Raw genomic sequence first — 19,481 nt, 5'->3', positions numbered from 1 at the left:
CTTCTTTTTTTAAGACACATACCAGGGATTGCGATGTGCATGCATAATGTTATGTGACCCAGGAATCATGCTCTTGCAAAAAAAGATCAAATTAGTGAAGCAGGGAGGAGACTGCGTGACTAGTGAAATGTTTAGAGAATTAAAAAAAAAGGCTGAAAGTCGACATCTGGATAAAAAAACAATATATAATAGGAAGTTCAACATTTGGTGCTTTCATATATGTAATTTAGCTATAGATAATAGATAATAGAGAGTTCACAGGATCACTTGATGGGAAATATATTGATAATACAATTTTTCTTTGCAAAATGTATGCAATGATTGCAGTTTTGGTTTAATAATAAATTTAACTACGAAGAATCATTTGATCCAAACCTCTGCTTTTTCTAATGGCGTTCAGAATTATTAATATCTGTCTAGCCAGCTAAAGAGGTTTTTAAAAGAGTATGCTGGGTGTTCTGCAATTAGAGTGGCCATCTGCCCTTTATTAAAACTCCATTAACCTTTACATTAAAATAAATTTAAAATGCAGACACACTGAAAATATCAAACACAAATAAAATAGATAAATCTAAGTGGTTTCTTTGCTTTACTGGCTTATTTGTGCAGAACGTGGCAACTTGTTGTGGCAGCTATAATTTTCTGGGGACAGATAACACTTCATACCATCAATTTTCCCGTGTTAAGGATAGGAAATAATTACAAGAAGGTAATGGAATTAATAACATCTCTGATGAAAATTTCTGGAACATGATCTTGTTTATAGAAGGCCAGAAAATCGTTTAGTGTTCATATTATTAACTTCAGAATAAAACGCTTAATTTTAAGAGCAGAACTAATTTGCTTTGCTCATGCAGCTCTGCTGATTACGGTGGAGATATTTACGTGGTAGAATGATTCATGCAAATAAAATAATTGAAAATTTTCTGAAAAATGTTCAGATATATTGTCAATATAAAATCCAACACAGTTCCTGTAGATGCTGCTGCATTGTTCCCTTGAGCCTTGTAGTACGGTATCTCTGCAAGGAGTGAAAGCGATACTGTATTTAGCCTGCCTGAATTATTGCTACTACCGGCAGAGCTGCTGATTTTGTCTGTAAATAAATATGCCTAAAATACCCCTTCTAAGACCTGTTTTTACTTACTTCTAATTTCACCACATTTGATCAATGTGGGCTGAAATTCCTGAGCTAAAATATCTGCCTGCTTTTTATTTTTTTTAAGTCAGCAAAAATGGCTCAGCCATTTCCAAGACCCAGGTTAAGAAATAATGTCATTGTTTCGCCCGGCTTAAAGTCTTTCCAGTGAGGGTGTTTGCATACCCATTGAGCCGTGATTTACGGCCACAGCTGGTGCGGATCAGGCCCCCTGGCACAGGGCACACCTCCTGTCATCGATCCCACAAACCCAGCCTTTGGCCAAATCATAAAACTTTCGAAAGCGGCTCCTCCGTGAGCCACGCAGCCTCCTTAGCTGCATTTCCCAGGGACTGCTTTTGCTCCGGAGATAAACCTGGTCAGGATCTGAGCAGGATTTCCCTCCCTGTCATTGCTTTTTCTGCCTCCCATGGGCTGCAGCAGCCGGTACCGGAGGAGCGAGGTGTCAGACCTGACCACAGCTAGGGAAATGGGCCGAGGAAGGAGCCGGTGGAGGCATGGAGCTGGGTCAGTGATGCTCACCGAGAATCGTGCGTACCGCACCTGCAACGAGGGCTTGCAGGGAAATTCAGAGCTGGACACGATGGAGGCAGATGGGGGGACCCCAGAGCCAGAGGTGCTAAAGCCACAGCTGCGTAGGGAGAGAGAAGGTGGTGGGAGGTGAGGAGGGATGGGGAGGATGAGGATGGACAAGGGGTCCAGGTCTGTGATGTGGGGTTGGGGAGGGGTAGCGGGGAAGCGAGAGGCAGCGTCTGGAGAGCGCCACGCAAAGAGGACGTCAGCGTCGAGAGGGAGAGGTCAGCGGTGGTTGATACCCCGCGTGATCATCTGCCGCTGCGCTCAGCAATTGCTCAGAGAGGAATTTCTGACAGTCCTGCGATCAAATACTCTCATTTTCATTGCAGAATTGACTTTGTAAAAATTTTACATGGCAAAGCATTTCAATCCAAACTGCAAGAAAATGCTTTTACTTGACTTGATAGCGTATTTCCAAAGCCATAGTTTCTCAGAAAGGTTTACAACATTTTACACTTTATTTTTATTCAGAACAAACCCAAATATCAAAATTGTAGAATTTCCAAAAAACCACAAATAAATCCTGCTTCCTTTAAGGCTCTGGTCTTAGTGATCCCGGTGTATCAAACAGTACAATTTAAGTTCAGATCCCAGTAAAGCCCTGCTGATAAGGAAATGGTATACGGAATTAAATAACATATTTCCACAGACCATCATGCTATTTTCTTAATTGCATTTTCGATAGCAGAATCCACAATCTCCCTAGATTGAAGGATCATCTCAGAAAAAAGAACTTAGCTTTCAAACAGGTTTGTAGTTTTCTTTGCTGGGTTTATATATGGTCCTTATATTGACAGTACTTTTTGATTAATATTGTGTATAACATTCCTTAATGCATCAGCTGAATTCATTATGCAGAAACATTTGGCCACCTGGACGCACTATTGATGAAATGACATTTTATTGACAAAATGACAATTTAATACTGAGCTTTCCTAAAGCTCTCTGCTGAATAGATTGTTTGGTTCAGTAAGCAGAACAGGGGATGTGGGCAACTCAGGAAATCCTTTTGTTTTCCCCAAAATTTCTCAGCTGACTATGAGTACGTCAGGTTTGCTGCTGGAAGTTAGTACTGGGCTACTTTGGGTCTTCTGCTGATGGACAATATACAGAGGAGCAGAGTCATCCATAGCTTCTGCTGGCTGAGCTTGGAGGAACCTTCTCAATGAAGTTTGATAAAATGCACCTGTGGGGAATGGCCCCAACGTCTCCTTTTGGCAGGGGCCCTGCTGTGGCTTCAGGCATTTCAATTATTTTGGTAAATGAGTTGAACTGTGGCTGTTAAAGGGAAAAAAAGAGCCGCCTCCACCAGCGTGGCTTGCAAGGGGCCTGGATTTGCTGCCCTACCCACACCTTGGCCGGAAGAGCGTTCAAAACTTTCTCTTCTCATCACAGTGTGGACGGTATGATCTTGCCGCGTGGTCTTAAATAAGCTTTTGTTTAGCTTTTGCTGTGTTTTTTAACCCCAGACTTTAAAAATCAAACAGACTTCAAAATGATAGATTTGAGGTGGGATTTTCAAAAGCTTACAAGTGCCTTTGGAACAGGCGTCCTATGAAGTTGCCGGCGTCTTCAATCATTCGTGCACTTTTGAAAAAAATCATATCCTTTATCAGGACCTTAGTTTCTCTTTCTTAAAAAATTGGAGTGTAGAGGCGGTCCCGATGATGGAGAACAATATTGACTTTCTGTAGCTGATAGCAGAGATGTGAGTGGGCTGGGAGTTTTCCAACCAGATGTTTTTTTCTTGGAAAATGCTGATTTATTGAAACTGAAACTTTTCATGGGAACATATCAGTACTGATTAAATTTTGTTGAGAGAGATTGCTAGGGTCTGAGCCAGGATTTCTGGCTGTAACAAAAAATGAGATCCTTGAGTGGCAGCCATCTGGAGCCTGTCTGGGTCAGGTAGAGGAGTGGACGGACTGTGGGTCTCCCACGTAACTTACATAGCCCTTGGGCTGTTGCTTACTCCAAGGATCCTCTACTGGTTTTTCATAAAGCAAATGTAAAAAAACTCTCCAGCTTATTCTTATATGGAATGGGAAGTTTATTTCTTGCCTAGGTTGTTGTGAGAATTAAGTATTTGCTTGCAAAGGTCTTTGAAGATCCAATCATTCAAATTATTGATATTACAGTTGTTATTACTCATTTAGATAGAAAGTTGCAGTGCAGGGTATGATCAACAGAAACGCTTCGGAGAGGATGTCTGGATGTCAAGTCCAAAGACTGAATCCTGTGGAAGCAAATTACTGGCAACTGCATTATGGTGAGTTATCATCAGTAAATGTTATTAGCATGAGGATTTGTTCCCATGTCGGAATGATGTTAATACAATATTAGTGATGCAGGTCTTTGGTGTCAACATGAGAATATCAAATGCAAGTGGAGGAAAATTGTATTGGATTGTGGAGATGATGGCAAATCAATGACACAGAAAATCTATGGAGAGCAGTTCACAGTGACACAAGAAAGCAGTGTCCGCATAAATCAGTGGAGACCAATGGACACTGAAAGGAAATTTCCATGCAAGATTAAGTGGACATTGTTATCATGTCAGGACTATGTGAAATAAGTGCTGCAAAATGAGGATGATACTGTGATACCGACATTTAGACCAAACAATGTCAACAGAAATTACTCTCTCGTTGAAAGAAACCAACAGGCTTCTCCATTACAAACTCTTGTCAGCAGCAGGAGCAGCTACTGTGCTCCATCAGGCCTGGGAGCTCCCGTGGTGGAGCAAGCCCTGCAGTGTTTGGTGCTGAGCAAACACACACCTACACAATCTCTCCCGGCCCAGAAAGCTGCCAAAAATGGGGAACAGCAGGTGTCTGCGAAGGGGAAATGACAGCGTCTGAAGAGACAAAAGGGCAAGGGGGTCAGCGTGGCGGCAGCTGCCTCTGCTTTGCTGAATTTTCTGTAGGCAAAGGAGAGAGGTGAAGAATGAGGAGGGTGATGCTTCGGGGACTATATGGGGACATGGAACCAGAAGGGGAGGGATGTTGGAGAACTGGAGTGGGAGTTGGCAAGATGATGCTGACGGGAAGGAAAAGCTGACGGTGAAGTCACTCAACACCTTTCCTAAGTAACCCCTTGTTTAAGAAGATAACTAATACATTTGAAGGGGGTGAGTTGGCAATGTCCATCCTCCTACCTCCTTTTGGTGTGAAGTTCATGAAATGTTCTTGCCTGTGCCCCGATCCGCCTGTCCGTCCAACACTGCACACGCAGCACAGCCGAGCAGCACTGTCAGATGTCCGTTTAGTCCAGCCTTAAGCCTAGAAGGGCATCACAATATGTATACCTGGATGGCAGGACACATCTCACCTAATTTTAAGTACCTACGAGGCAGCTCGCGCACGGCACAGGTACGTACCACAGGCACCTACCCTGGGAACAGGGGAGGAACAAATCCTGCTCCAAATTCTGCTGTTCCGCAAACACCTCCTCAACATCGCAGGCTCTCAGCCCAGCCTGGGCACGGTCCCGGCTCCCAACACGCAGCTTGTGTATCTTGTACTCGGGGAGTTCTCCGCTGTGGGTGGGAAGCGGTTCTGCATTTTCTACATTTATTGCACATTTATTTTACATTTATTTAGTTAAGGCACAGTGAGCTGCGTCTCAGGGAAGCCAGTGGGAATTTTGCCACCAGTTTGACAGAGAATAGGACTAGGCCTTGTGTCTGCAGAGCAGTGTAAATGTCCTAATGTTTTTAAAGTGTTTATAAAATTACTTAAGTCAGACACATTTTTCAGTTCAGCCCATCAGCCTTTCACATGTGTTTGTGTGGAGCGCAGCGCCCAGGCAGACTGGCGGCTTGTAAATGTTAAATCAGCATAAATACCACAGCCTCCACGAAGACTGTTAGTGTGGCAACTTACAGCATGATTAACATAATGCAGCAAAAAAAAATATTGACATTTTATACATCCGTATCTCCATAATGCTGCATGAAAAGTAATATCTGCAATACTAATGGACACCTAATTGATGTTATTACAATACTCACAGCTCACTGGGAAGCTGGTGAGAGAGCTTGTAAAAGGGATAGATAAGATTAAAAGAGATAACAGTTGTAGTAATTCCAGCCACATTTCTGGCAGCAAACTCTAGTGCAGCACTTGCTTTAACTCCCGCTACAGTCACTGCTGGCATTTATTGCTTTGTAGCTTCAGGGGTTGCTCCTGCAAGGATGCCGAGAGCTGGGTGGTAAAGAGGAGCAGGGGGTGTTGAGCAGGAAAAGTCAGATTTGGGAATGAATCAGAGAGATTTTGTCACTCTCTTTCGTGCGGTGCAACATTAGTGGCTGCTGCTCAGAGCTGTCTTGACAAAACAGGGGGAGATGGAGAGGAACTCAGAGGCAGCGTGTGCCTGTGGCAGTGATACAGGGAGATGCTCGAGGAGGAAAAGGCAAAGCTCCTTCCTGGTGTGGTCTGTGGCCGTTGTGAGGTTCACAAGTTCTTGTGGGGTGTTTTCTAGTTATGTTTCATACCTGGCTTCCCAGGCCTCGCCACTAAACTGGAAAATTTGCTTTAATCACAGTTATGACAAATAGTTATTGGCTTAGCCTCATGCTGATCAGGGGAAGGAATCCCTGAATAACATTTTAAGAAGCATCCCTGTAACTCGGAAACTGGTGTCGCTCCCCGACATCCCAAGGCGCTGAGCACAGGCAGCTCCGTGGGGCGAGGACGGGCTCAGCTGTGCGAATCCAGCCTGCAGGCAGGCAGGGGGGAGCCGTGGCTGTGCGCCAGCACACGTACGAGCATCGCAGAGCGTTGCGGTGTGGTGAACGGGGAACTCGGGAAAACCATATTTTACCCCATCCTTGGGCTAAACCTCTGGCAGTGAACAGAAAGTGAAAGCTCGGGGTAACACTATCTTTTAACAGGGCTCCGAGATTTGTAGTGACATATGTCACATTTGTCTCTGGGACATATAAACTTGCCTTTTTTTCTCTGCTATTCGAAGGACACAAATATCTCCTGGAAGCACAGTAGGTACATTGGTATTGGCTCTATTCAAAAGAGGGTCTCCTTCCTCCAGCCTCTGGAGATCTGGGGCACTGGTTGAAATCTTAACCTTGCTGGAAAGCTCTGTCCTCCTTCGGCAAGGCCTTTACGCCGCGTGCTTTTCTGCCGGCACATACCAACTGGTGTGCCACTGTCAAAAAGGACTCTGCTAGGCTATTGCACGTGAATACAAATAATGCACAGTATTGCTAGAATTGCGTCATGTCATTAAAGGCAAATCCTCAAGCAAAGTTACCTTGAATGCACCAGGAATTCTTGAGTTAAGGTTTCAGGGTTGATGTGCGATTTGCAAGATACTGATAGCCTACGGACACTGTGGTCCCTCACTGCTTGCTTGTCTCCAGCTCCAGTGGTGTTGATTTTACTTCCAGCGCATTTGAGCAATTGGTTTTAGTGGCTAGAACATAATTCGTATGTTGAATAAGCTAAACTCTTTAATCCAAGATTGTCTGCCCCCAGAGGGATTTAGATAACTTTCCTAAGAGATGGCAAAGAGCCAGTATGTTATCCTGAATCACAGTCTAGTTCCAGAACAATCAACTCTAAGTTGTTTAAGAAGACTGTGTACATTAAAGTGGCTGTAAATCAGCATAATGAAAACAACAGCACATGCAGAAATTCATTACATATCTGATATGATGGGGTGTTATTTTATTATTTGATGCATTTATGCTTTATGATTGTTCTGCAGCATAAAATTCAGCCGATGGATGTGAAATTACAAACTGCTGCCACTTCTCTCGCAGTAAACAGAATGCATTAAAAAAAAAATAAATAAAATAAACACCTAAATGTTTTATTATAATAAAGTTACTTGAGGCCAAGAGTTCAATAAGGAGAATTTATAAACATATCATTTCGGATCTTGGAAGGATTTCAACATAATTTGCTTGTGGTATGGTAAGTGAGGTGAAATCCATCTACAGGTCTCTCTGGAGTAATAAATATATGGAAGTGTCTATTTATATTTGCTATGAATTTACTGTAGCACAAAAATGCTCTAGACTATCCAAATCAAATATGTATGACATTTGGGCAAGGAAGGAATTCTTTAAGCACTTTATTCTTAAATAAGCCCAACTTTATTTCTCCGCAGAACAAAAGCCCTATTCTCTCTTTACCCACTTGACTCAAATGCTGCCACTCGGAGGGTAAGAACTACTAGTGCCGTTAAGGCTTTGAAGAATCAGGCCCCAGGGCCCCAGCTTTCGGCAATATTTTTGAATATGCTTTCATCTAAGTTGACAGTGTAAATAAATTATAATAATTGAGACTTCATTTTATGTCCATTTGTAAATGAACATAGATTTTTCAATTTATCTAAGTAATTAACCTTTATCAGAACTGCTGGCTGTAATGCAATGACAATTTTATACACAAATAGATGCCGGTGATTATCTGGAGGTATTTTGGGCTTGCTAACCAAGTCTACTCTTGAGCAAATTCTCCATTGTGCAGGTGGATAAGGCTGAAGAGTCACCTACTGCAAAATCCCCCATCGCGTTGTCAGCAGCCACCTCTGCAGGACGGGGAGAGATGGGGCCGCTGAAGGGAGCAACTTTGCTGGAGCAGGACGGTTTCACTTAGTGGCACTGCTGAGACTTTCACCTTTGCTGCTGTTCACCACTGGAATTAAATCAGCCTATTCAACTAAACACAGGACTTTGAAACCTCGCACAAGGAGCAGAGCAAAAGAATGGCCATCCAAAGCTTCCAATGAAGTTTTATTTAGGGGAGGTGTTAGTAGATGTCATAGACCACCTGTCCCACTCTAATAGAAATGCCGCCTCCTTTCTAAATAGGTGGTTTTAGGCTCACTTTCTAGGGCTACGTTGTTCACTCTGAACAAATTTCCTCACTTAGTTGGCACTGACAGCCCTTCTAGCCAACGCATCTCCAGTCTCTGGTATGTTACTTCTTTCTATCCCACCCATAAGAAAAAAGGGTTCAAGAAAGGTAGGAATTACTAAGGTCAGCCCTTTTCTTAAACCCACAGTCAGAGCTTTTGTAGCTGCCCCCTAGGAAGTGGATCTGCTCGCAGGCATCCAGGACGGGAGCAAAGCAAGCCCCATTTTCCATCTGCAGTTTTGCAGTGACCTGGAGGCTTACCCAGGAGTTCAGAAATCACGTCTTTGAATACTTTCTTAATTTGTTGCCCGTGCAGACTTTCAGATTCTACAAAACCATCTGTTCTGATTAAAAGAAAAAAAGTTTAAAAAAAGTTTAAGAGTAGCTCTAGTCTTTATAACTCTGGAACCCTCCAGTACCAAAACAGAACCACAGGGGGAACAAAAGTACGTAGCATCAAATATATGTATTTTTGGGTATTTCACTTTCACTAAAGGAAACCTTTAAGAATAAACCTCCTACTCCAGGTATGCAGTAAAGTTGGAATTTAAGAAGGTGGTGGATGGAATAAAAATCTGATCATGGGTTTGGTTATATCAGGGAGGTCAGTCCTTTTGTATGAGCAGCCTGTAAAGCATGAAGGGATATATACAGCAGGAGGGGCTTGAAGTCTACTGCAGCAAAATCATTTTTAGTAGATCAGGCTAGTGAAAGATCAATCAGAGATTATGTAGATATTTTTGATCACACCCTGGGGCTGGATCAAGGGCTTCTCAAGGTCTCTGACAACCCTATTTTCTAAGATCTGACAGCAGTTCCAGGCTGAACTGCTGAAAAGCTGCTATGTAATATAATTGATTTTAAAAAGTGCTATGAGTTATTCTGGCCAATCCAAGAGAGAGAAAATGTCCCTTCTGTCCTCCTGGCGTACAAATCATAAGATGGATAATAAAATACAGATCGTGACAGAATTGCTTTCCCCTCCGTTTTGGAAATGAATGACTTTAAAGCATTGGCAATCTCCTCTTGCCTGGTTTTGAACTCCCAAACCCGCGTTTTAGCATGCTAGGTTCTTTCCGTTGTGAGAGGCAAGGCAAACATTTAAACGTTTTGGGTTTTGGCAAGCAGGGCAAAAAATCATCAAACCTTACAACTATTAAACTTTTGAGAAAGAAAGCAACACAGTCAGCAAAAAGTTGCAGTGAAAAGGAGCCTCTCCTCATGAGGAAAAGCCATGTCAGAAAGAGGATCACTGAACTTACTCTGGGACCACAGGAATCAAGACGGTGACTGTCTGCCAACCCCTTAAAAAGGCAGAAGCTGAAGAAGGTCTGATGTCCCACCAGACCTTGAAATGGGAGGGGCGGAAAGAAAAAGAAGGAAATAGTTGACAATGACTGAAAGTATGCATGAAAGAAAAAATTGCAAGAGCTTTCAAATAAAATCCCTGGAGAAGGATGTTCACACACCCCTACTTATCAAATCTAAAGGATGAAGTGGAGAAGCTCCAGTGCAGTCTGATTAACAGGGGAAGTTGCTGCTGTGGATGAGGAGGGGGAACCAGAGTCCATCTCTCTGGATCCCTGACTTCAACAACCTGAGGAATCTTTTTTTTTTTTTTCCTGGAAGGAGAATTTTTATTCTTTACATGTTTAGAAAATCCTTCCCAAATACAGACCTTTTCATAGCCACCTCCCTAACTCATCCCCCCCAACAAGAAAATGACATGCAAACAAACAAAAATCTGCTGGTTTTCTTAATGAAAAGTAGTTTTGGAGCATGGATGTAGATTAAACTAATGCTATGGAAGTCTGAAAACCAGTCAGGGTTAGAAACACAGCATCTAAGGATAGCTTAGGTTTGTTTGATCCCATCCCAGGCCCACATCAGAGCTTCTAAACAACCCTATGCCTGGCCATAATGGATCCACGGTTACAAATGCCCCTTGAATCTGCTCAATGAAAAAAGCTGTGGTTCCCTGGTGGACTTCAGGCAGTATTAGGTTATGCTGCTGCTGAAGGAGTGGTCCCTCCTCATCCTCAGTCAGGGGTTCCTGCCATGTGTCAGCTCTAGCAATCATCTGATTGCAATCCATGTTGTTGATTTGTCTGCAGACTAACTATTTTTGGCTTTAGGGTGAGTTTTTTATCTCGTAGATGGATTAACGCAACACACCGTGGCTTGCACATTCATTCATAATCTCCCACTCTGTCCTTTGCATCTTCCACCCATGTGGCTCCCATGCAGACTACCTGCAAGATGCCTGTAGATAACTTACCTGAACCTGGCTGAGAGCTCCTGTTGTGAGATGCTAAATGACCAAGTCTTGGACATGAAGGATTCCTCATGCCCCCAGTAAGCCCCAATGCAACCAGTGCTTGAAGATCTTATCTTTATATGGAGAGAATCTGGCCAGGATGGCTGCCTTTGGGTGGTCTTCAACGGGTGGTGTAGAAATGCCCGGTCTTTGGGTCTGTACAGGCCATCTCACAGAAGCTCACACAGACTTCTGAGTCTTACATGAAATAGAGAGACTCCTTTCACAACTGTTCCCAGTTAAAAAGCAAAACTAAAAACCAGCACAGAAGCTCTGAAGCTTCCCATAGACACACCAGTCTATGGGAACCGTCATGCAGATTTCCAGAAGCTGTTTGAGTCAGAGTCAATTAAAATTGTCTCTTTTAATTTGCTCTTCGGGGCTAGGATGGTGTATGGTTTGTGTCTGTGGAGCAAGTGTGTTTTCTGCCCTTGTTCTGAGTCACCACGCAACTATCTGCCAATGGGAAACCTCATTTTCTTTACCAAGAATGGCCTTTGCTGTGAATCATCACATTTCTCATGCTCAAAAGTTTTCACCCTGCCAATCAATCAGCAGGAAGATCACCATGTGGCACATAGCAGAGAGAGCAAATATTCCATGAAAAATAACTTCATAATTTGTAAATGTGCTGGAACTGCTCACCCAACTACTTAGCGACTGCTTACAGCTCCCAGGTCATTTGTGAATGGTCTTGCAAAAGCATAAACCAGAAGAATTAAATTTGTTCAGCAAGTTCTTATTTCTCTTGTGCAGAAATACTCTCTGTAAGCACGGTGGACGTCACCTGTGACCCGTTCTGTAACAGGCAAATCTCATGGCTGCTCTGTGTCTCACTTTCCCTATCTGTGGATCGACAGTAACTTCATGCTTTGAAGTTACTTTGATTAATGGAACAGTCTTATGTTTCAATGGGTTTGGATGGGATCCTGTGAACTTAACATGCCTGACGGTCCTAATGCTACCTCAGGTGACAAGGCAATTGCCTTAGCAGTTATTTATGAGCAGCAGTTGCCTCTGATACAGGGCATCAGAGAGCCCAAGAGTGTTCTGGGGCAGGATAAGTGGGAAAGAGCGATGTCTGAGGCTGTGTGCAACAATGGTTTCCCACATCCACAGGTCTTGGTCCCTGGGATGCAGGTTCTTGTCACAAGAGCCTTCCCAAAACAAGATGGGGAATGGATGTGCCCGGGCTGGGCAATGTTTAATGCACTGTCAGAAAGTCCTCATGCGAGCATGAACAGAAGAGAGCAGGCTGTACTCTGTGAGTGGAAAGCACTAAGTCTTCCCCACAGACCTTTTTAACATATCAAACCGGTAGCTGTCAGCACTTGCCAAAACTAGCAGTTCTGTTCATCTTTACTTGACACTTCTCACGCAGAATGAAGATGAGACCCACGCAGACAAACACAACCCCATACACAAACCCATGTGCACGCAGTCCCATACATAAACGTGCACACACAAAACCAGAGTGCTGCATGATTTGGACATTTGTGTGGGGTGTAAGAGACCTGGTCCCTTTCCCCTTGAGGCAGGTGAGTCCTGAAATAATTTTTTTTGTTTCTCTGGCCAGAAATTCCAACTAGGAGTGAGGAAACATTTTCTTCTAAACCCATGTGTTTCTGTGAAACATTTTGTTAATTGGAAAGGATTTTGTTGAAAAGTTTATGTTCAACTCTGGTGCATCCTGACACCAAACTCTCAGCAAGCACGGTGGGATGCAAACAGACCCAAACCACAAGGTTACAAACTGGTGCAGTCCTAACCAATATAGTCAAGACTGCTGTATGTTTCCCTTATATGTTACATCAGTTCAACTAGATATAGTTAAATCCAGTTAACTAAGTATGGCTTAATTAGAGTCATTAAGCGAAAGCAGCAACATACCCTGTGCAAGAGGCAGGGGTTGTTCATTTGTTCTGCGCACACTGCCTAGAGTATATCAGCCCTTTAGGCTTACTTACAGTGTTAGAAATTAATATAAAGTGAAGACATGTGGATTCATTCTCCTCCCAACTATTGTCAAGCAACCTGGGAGCAATTTCACTAAAATCAGTTGTTATGGTCTAAAGGTCAAAAGCACAGGATTTTTGTAAAATTTGTTCTGACAAAGAAAATCTGCCTTTGTTTCTGGCTGCTTCTGATTCGCTGAGTTGTCTCTGTGGTGCCTACTCCAGTATGAGCGAATGGGTTTCTCTCTAGACATTTTCTCCATAAATTTCAGAGTATCCTTGCTGTTTTATATTTTTAATGTGAGCTGACTGGTAGCTGGAAAAGGGACAAGTGCAAGACTCCGCTACAGAAGAATGGCAAACGATTGCAATGGGAACATGAAAAAGATACCTTGTGATTAAGGAAGTACCCACGTTGAATGCTGGGAAATATCATATCTGACTCTCACTAAGTTTTAATAAAAATCAGTCAGTCAAAAGTGGTGACATCTGCATGTGATTGGTGACTTCCATATCTCTGATGCAGTCGAGTTCATTACCCTTCTCTAGTAAAGAAGATGGGGGCAACCATTGGACTTGGGAGTGTATTTGTGGATCCTAAAAGTTACAGGAGAAGAGACAGGGATATTCTCAAGCAGGTGGTAGGACAGTGTGTAATTGTGGTCACTGCTGCTTCTGAAGAGAAGTTATCCAAGCCCTCCTGCATGAAGGACTTGATTCAAAGTCCACTGAGATGGAGCAGGAATGTTTCTGTGGACTTCATGGGAAGTCCTGCCCAGAGCTCAGAGCAGGCAGTATGTCCCCTTCCATGGACTCCATTTCTGAAGTGCCCGTACATGGGAACTTCATGGCACAGAACTGAAATAGGCCTTTCCAAATGTTGCCTGACCCTCTCGCTTACTCCCTGGAGCCAGGCCTTGTGCTCATTACGGGCATTCCTACACAGTACACTTCTGCTGGCTTAGGTGAGTGAGTGGGAGATGTAGAGGAGTGACCTTGATGAACATACCCTTTTGTGGGTACCAGCCTTTGCTCCCCATTGTTTCACCTGGAGATCCATTTACCTGTTGTTGTAGCTGTCTATGCACAAGGACATTGCCTCTGTGCTGCTTCTTCTGTCCTGGTAAAGTGCTCATAGGGTCTCTGGAAAAGCTGTCTGACCTTCAATAGCCAATACCGAGGGGAAATATTTGCACTGGCCAAGCCTCATTCTTGTTTGTTCACAATCGAGCCCAGGACACCCTGGAGGGCAGAGTCCAAGCTTGCTCAGTGCCTAAGCATTGGCCTGGCCATTTGGCTAGGAAGCGTAAAAAATATTACAGCCTACTTGGCCAGCATATATCCCAGGCTTGATTCTTTCTGAATTCAGTAAAGACGGTTAAAGCCCAAGCCCAAGTGAACTGACAGCCAGCAAGGTGGTTGGAAATACCTTTTAATGCTCTCAGACCTGGTCTTTACTCCAGAATACAGACGTAGCTGTACTCCTGGAGACATCGTTCTGTGGAGTCTGGTTCAATCCTGACATTAGGATGCCACAAAATGAAACCAATGTGGTATTTTGCCCTCACCCTTCCACTGTGATTTAGAGAAGCCAGGTGAACCTTGTTTCAACCTTGTTCTTGGGTTCTAAGTGGTTGTTTCATTTAGGACATTTGACTAAAAGCCCTTTTCATGGAACCAGCTCCTGCAGGAAAGATGCCAGCAATTAATGAAAGATGATAAAATAATAAAAGAAGTAATACATTAACTGTATTATCCTTGCACATTTGGGCAGTCCTTTTCATTATATCCTCTTTATGGACATCCTCCAGCAACATTTGAAGAGCTTCTTTATTGCTGTTCTGTGACTGTTTTGGTTTCCAGACATTAACAAGTTATTTAAATGCAAAAGCCCTCTTTCACTCTTCCATTTCCTACTGGTAGATTTCATGCAAATAACAAAAAAAAATTGGTATGTTGCATTTATATAATTTTTGTGTGTGTGTGAATACTCGGATTGAGTTTGGGCCTTTGACTTTCTTCTTTTTCTTTCTTCTTCCTGCAAATACGCACAGATGCAAATATACCTTATGGATACCGGTGTATACTCTGCCGGTTGAGTAGCATAGTACTATGTAGCCATAGTAGCCACATCGTTTTGATGTAGATGATTTATCTACTGAGACAGTATCTTCTGAGCACAGAAATCAGAGTGAGTCCACCAGCCCACAGCACAATGATTTCTCAGCACCTTGGAAACAAAAATCTCTATCCCTCCTGGGCTAGGTGGGAATCACACTGGAAGTTCAGGACAGATTCCTCTCTCACACAAATTTGATGGCAATGTAACTCCTTTGGTGCTAGTTCTTCTAGCACCAGCACAAACACTAGTCTGGAGGCACTGTTCAAAGCTTGGCTCTGCTTTTGCCCAAATCAGAAATAGCTTTCCAGGTGATTCTGACTTCTGGCATCAAAACAGGACATCAGGTGGGAATGGCTATTTTTAGAGCCTTGATTTAACACGCAGTTTGGATTATTTTGAGACAAGAAATATAGGCATGGTCAAGCCCAATGAGAAAGCTAAAGGGGAATTGCCTGTTATGTTATTCATTCATTCCACTCTCCCCAAACGCCTTCAGACAACTCATTAAGAAAGGCAGCAGTGGAACTAGGGCTGAGAGGAGCCGATTCCTAGGCCGCCTGTGTACCGCAGCCCGGGATGCTTGCTTCAGAGTATTTTTCTGTATTGCACAAAAATCAAATGCTGTATCTGAATCTTCATTCTGAAATAACCCTGTGGCTGCAGAGGTTGATGAAATCTGCCAAGGTTCTCAGTGTTATTTTTATTTTGCCTATAGTTTCCCAGCTGCCTTTCTTCTGAAATAGCTGTTGTTCTAGCTCCGTATCTAATTTTTTTTTTAATCCTCAACTATTAAATAGTAGTTTGCCAGTCTGGAAGAAGCATGTCAATGAATTGTCAATTCTTTATACTGAGTAATTGATTAATTGGCACAATGTTAATCTCTAAATCAGCAGCAATAAATTCTATGATTTTTAGTCTTGACCTAAAAGTGCTAAAACACTTCTAATTGCCACTGTTGCTGCTGTAAAATGACTGATTAAACTGCATTCATATCATAATCTTTGTTGCTCCTAAAATGTCTAATTGATAGTCACATTGGTGACTCAGTGCCAAGAAAGGAAAGGGATTTTGCTTTTGCTTTCTCTCAGGGATGCCTTGAATGGGAAAACCTGATGTTTTTCCTTGGCAATACTGGACACTGGCCTCTAATTTTAATTATTGTTGCAATGCTATTTATTGTCTGTGTTGAGTCCCAGTGTGCTGGGTATTATATAAACCCAAGACAAAACAGTTCTAAGCCCGAGAGGTGAAGGAGAAAAAGGTGAAGGTAGAAAAGCACCAAAAAATGATGAAACGCCACAACAGACACCAGTTCCAAAGTATCAGCACTATTGACGAGTTTTCATCAGACATCAAAGCAAATGGGTGTTGTAAGGAGAGGAGACATTTAATTTTATTTTATACTTTATGTAATTATTTTCTAGCAATTCAACATCGCAAAGACCCTGGAAGTCAGCTTTACCCTGACCCTTGTATGCATTCCTAGAGAAAGGGATATAGCCAAAATCCCACCGTTATGGTGAACCATAAATCCTGGGGGCCACGGGCAGCTGGGATTAATGCAGAACAGCCTAGTGGTCCCAGGATTAGGATGGCCGTGTCCAGGTTTCCTTTGTCCTCGTGTCTTCTCTAGGCTGAACACAGCTCAGCCTGACCGGAGGACGCAACCCTCTTGTATTATCATCATGTCCAAACAGGATTTGTAAAGTAGCACTTTAACCTTGTGAAAAACAAAGTTTTCTGACAAAGAAGCAAAGCAGACCATCAGGATCCAGCCCTGCCTTCTTTGAAGTCGGGGGAACTGGGGATGTTTTCTGGCAGACAAAATACACCTCACTCTTCCTGTGTGTTATCCAAACTGCTGAGAAACTTGAGTGGCAGCTTCATGTTGTAAAAACCTAAAAAATAATGAAGTAAAAATAATAAAAGACCCAAATCCTGCTGGATTAAGCTGAGGCCCAACTTCTAAACTTTTGGGGACTAAGTCAATATAAAAACTCAGCTAGCGAAGTCACAATGCTTTCCATCCTGGATCCTTGGATTCTGTTCTGGTTTATTCATTATCAGCCCAAGTTCTGTAGTTGCAACTTTATTATCATTCTCATTCCACATGTATTTTGCAGATGAAAAAATGAAACTGTACCAGATGTGATCTGAAAGAAACTGAGAAAAAAATAAATCCAGACCACCATGACACTGTAACTGTGATTTTAGATATTGTAAACCTTATCCTGCATTATTGCATTTGACAGTATTACATTGCAAGTGCCTCAATTGCCTTAAATGAAGAATCTGCAAAGCTGAAAACCTGTGTTTTAGCACAAAATTGGTTAAAGGAATCAAAAACACCTAGAGCGCCATCAGGAGGATCAGAAACCAGCATGAGCAACATCATTCCTTTTGCCTCCCTGCATCTTTCCATGATCCCAAGGATAACACTGGGAGCAGTTGAGTTCTGTAGGATTTTGGAGAGAGGTACTGGCAAGGCAGGAGGAAATAAGGAGTGGAAGGACACAGCTCTTAGCACAGGTTTCTCTCAGTAAATACAGGGCAAATACCTGTGGGTGCAGATTAGCCATATGTGTTTTAAAATATGTGCTGTCACCTTGCAGAGGGAGAGTACAGGTGATGGGGACAGACATGTCCCTTGAAGGACAGAGGGTTTCTCATTCCATGGACATCCGAGGGGCTGGAAGGACAGAACATCTCCTCCCCTTGCTGTGAAAAGCGCAACATTTTGCCGCTTCATGGTGTACATGTTGTGGGTGTGGGTATTGACTGGGAAGCAAGTGCATTGGTGCAGTGTAAATCTGCTCCTGTGGGTCAGCACTAGGGTGGCAGAGGGCTATGGATGAATACTGGTACCACACTGTTGTTTTTCTATGTTTTTGAATCAGTGAGGAATACATTTAATGCTTTCTAAAAGTATTTTAATAATTTTTTTTTTTTTGAGGAAAGGGTTTTGTGGGATTTCTCATATGTCATTCTTGTTTGCTTTTGAAGGGAATTTCCTAGCCATAACGTTAGCAAATGGTGAGCAGGAACCGAGTGAACGGAGCAATGAGCTTAAGAGGAAATAGGGCTGTGAAGCCAGCCAATTTAATCTTCTCCATGTAAAATCTTGTAGGTGAGGAGCAGGAAACTCCAGTTGATGGCCATCTTTCATCAGACATTTGTGTCATTTGAAGTCTCCTCTATGAGGATTAAAAAGTATAGAAGTATGGAGTATTAATCATAACTGATTTGGTTGTTAAATTGACCCCTATAATTTCTTGAGGGTTTTCTCTGCTTTCAGAACACCCAGTTGCTGTGTCTTTAAAAGCAACAAGAAAATTACTATTAAGAACAGGTTGTGTCTTTCACTGTAGGCCTTTATAAAGAACACCTGAAGAGTTTGTCTCGTTTCTTAAATGAAAGGTTTCTTCTATTTCATTATTGCCTTAAAATTAGCAGAGATTTTTTTATCGTGGTCATTTCTGGTTTTCCTAGGTGGGGCTGGGTAACTTGGAAGGCGCATGCTGTGATTTCTCTGACCACAGCTGTCAGGGTGGGAGTATTCTGCCCCCAAAAGAGAGAGCTGATGTCTTATATCCCAAATGTCAGCAACTGAAATGAAAGAACCATTAATGCCAAAACCACCCAGAAGTCCTGTGGAAGCCATCTGACTGATCATCTCCACAGCTGTCAGTCTCTTGTCTCTTGCGATGTCCTGACTCAGCAGCTGCAAGGCACCACGGATTTCTGGTCCAGCCAGGAGCTGGCTGAAGAAGTCTAAAAAAAGAAATAAAAGCATACCCTAAAAAATTTCTTGTGAAGCCCACACTGCATAAATGAACAGATTTTAGGCCTTCCTTGAATGGCATGAAGAAGCAAAAAAGGATAGAAGCCTGGTTTAGAAGAAAAATTTTCAGGTCATCTTTGTCCTGTAAAGGGGTAATTCCTGACCGATATCCAGGCTGTCTCATCCCATTTCCTCTTTTCCTGTCTATGTGTGCATGGTAATACATGTTACTGTAATGCTTGCATCCACAGAATGATTTGTACAATAGTCAGAGATCATATACGTCTGAAATGGCTTAACTGGAAGAAGCCACTGTGTGACTGTGTGAACTTTTGGCACCAGCCTCCCAGTACCGTGGAGTAAATGATCCTTCATGGGAAGGTGTGGGATCGCTGGTGGATTTCCTTGGTTTTAGTTATATGGGGTCAGATCCATTTCTCATGGTGCTCTGGCCTTCAAACCTGTGGCTGAGCATCTTCACCACGGCCCCAGAGCCACTATATTGGGTCGGTGCATTGAAGCAGTAATGATGGGGTTGAATCGCTGTGGGAGAATCCCTCCCCCACAGGAATGGAGAAAGACGTCAAACTGGGTCACTCTGAAAGATCTCTTGCAAGACCTTGCATGGCTTAAAAATGGTAACAAAATCCATAAATAGTTGAGTGCTTCTGATTGCTAGGTTATGAA

Source organism: Aptenodytes patagonicus, chromosome 2 (genome assembly GCF_965638725.1).
Source record: "Aptenodytes patagonicus chromosome 2, bAptPat1.pri.cur, whole genome shotgun sequence".
NCBI lineage: Eukaryota > Metazoa > Chordata > Aves > Sphenisciformes > Spheniscidae > Aptenodytes > Aptenodytes patagonicus.
Note: the sequence above shows the minus strand (reverse complement) of the source record.